Here is a 2,118-nt window from a genome sequence, read left to right on the forward strand (position 1 = left end):
TGGCACAAGGTTTCTGAGCGTCAATCCAGTTGCAAAATTGATTTCTTGCATTTTACTACTTTTCATTTACTTTACTTTTAGTTACTTTGGTAGTTAAAAACAAAATTAACTGATCTAATTTACTACGTTCTACGTTTTAGTAAAGTATTTCCTAAATGACGACTTGAAAGTTAATAAGATAGATATTAGATTTGTAATCATACCCCCACCTCAGCATATTTATACATAAATGTTAGTAACAGTGTTCAAAATGTAGAGCAAAGAGACAAAAGCAAAGATACTTGACATAGTCATTCTTAATTTTAATTTAGTTCTAAAAATGACATTTTCAGGGCACTTACGTCCTACCAGAAAAATATGTTACCATTAGGTTAGTTATACATATTACTAACATACCTCTTCAACTCATGTGATAAGTGTTTACATACGAATTAAAAACCTCCAAAATATTTTAATGTTGTGGTTTTGTTTTAAATTCGTTATTTTAATGTCAACTTCTATGACAGTTAATAGATATAAATAATAATAACCTGCATCTGACTTAATAATTGCTTATTAGCATATTGCATTGAATTAATAAATAACATCGTTGTTTCTAGACTATAAAGTCATTTGTAGCTGTCCATAAACCTGTCACACCATAATTTATTTCAGAAATCTTTTTATGAAACTGTATTATAAAATAATTGTATGTATGACAACATCCCGTACTGGGTCACGTCAATTTAAACAAGACAATCGTCGTCTGTCATTATATGAATTATCTCACAAATTGCGGCGTCCATTGTCAACGTCGTAATAATAGCATCTGTAACAAGCATAACGCAATTCAAATAATCGACAACGTTTAAACAGTGTAGATAATCCTAGTGAAATAAATTGGTAGACCGTTACTTGAATCGGTTCCGCTGTACAAACTCGCACGTAACTCGGCACGTAAGTCGCGTCGCGTCTCGCGGTGACGCATCAATAAATCCGTGTCGAGGCAAGGTCGGGGCGAGGGCGCGCGCCTCGCTCGCGCCGCCACTGCCAAACAACGGGCAGACAGCGGGCGCGTGAGTCAACGTCGCGCACTGCCGAAGCCGCCGCGCGCCGCCCGCCGCGCCGCCGCGCTCTGACCACACCGCCTTGTTTACGTGGCCTGTGACACCTCGTAATCACCTGACTGCATTACACCGCGATCTACAGATTGTACATATACGCACATCATTAAAAATCCATGTGCGAAACTCAGAACACTTCACGTTCAACATTATATAGGTTCTACTACGCTACGATTACGACTACCGTCATGTAGCGACAATACAATATGAACACCCGACTTGAAAGTTTTTAAACTTAAACGATTTTTTTTTAATTTCCGACATACAATCAATCTTACAAGTATTAAAACCTCAGTATTGTCTTATCTACTAGATTGTATCACTTACTTATACATTTTCACTTTATACCCTCATACTTTATTAGTACAAAGAACATCAACACATCTTTCGTCTCGATTAATACAATTCTATTACGAAATAATTACATCATATCATACCAATTATCAAGTAGGTACATAAATTATTTAAAAATACGAATGTAACTCTTTTTATATTATCCATATTTAAAAACAATTTCTACCTGCTCTTTCACGTTTGGTGACGTGGTTACTGGGAACCATAAAATTATCAATTATCAAACTTGAAGGTACCCAATATAGGCACAAAGGTAGAATAAATTAAACGAACTGCTTCTGTTCTGAGCGCGTAAAAACCTGTCTTTGTTTAGTATTAATTTGAATACATTATACGAATTAGATGGCTTAAAAATTGCAGCTCGTAAATAACACTGCAACAAAATTATATCAGTATCATAAACATACATAAATTACAATCTTAATTATAATTACTCAGCAACCGTATTAAGATAAAGTACATGTGTGTTGTTGAACTAATAAAACTAAATAACTGCGCTGTTTATAAAAAAGCTTATTATTTATTCATTGTTTTCATTCGTAGGATTTACTGAATTTATACACAGATGTAATGTCAACAGGGAAAAATATCGCGAAAGAAAATCAAGACAAATGTCAAACCACAACATTGACACATGTGAGAGAGGACATGACAACGTGTA

General features: G+C 34.7%; 1 long non-coding RNA gene across 1 annotated transcript; it reads right to left on the reverse strand.

Annotated features, from left to right (window-relative positions):
- Positions 1 to 278: 278 nt before the first annotated feature.
- LOC113501526 lies at positions 279 to 1,097 on the reverse strand. The gene is made up of 2 exons (XR_003401293.1): positions 895 to 1,097; positions 279 to 808 (listed from the first exon to the last, which is right to left on the reverse strand). It is a non-coding gene; the product is annotated as an uncharacterized LOC113501526 (long non-coding RNA).
- Positions 1,098 to 2,118: the final 1,021 nt, after the last annotated feature.

This window comes from Trichoplusia ni, chromosome 15 (assembly GCF_003590095.1).
Source record: "Trichoplusia ni isolate ovarian cell line Hi5 chromosome 15, tn1, whole genome shotgun sequence".
Classification (NCBI taxonomy): Eukaryota; Metazoa; Arthropoda; class Insecta; order Lepidoptera; family Noctuidae; genus Trichoplusia; species Trichoplusia ni.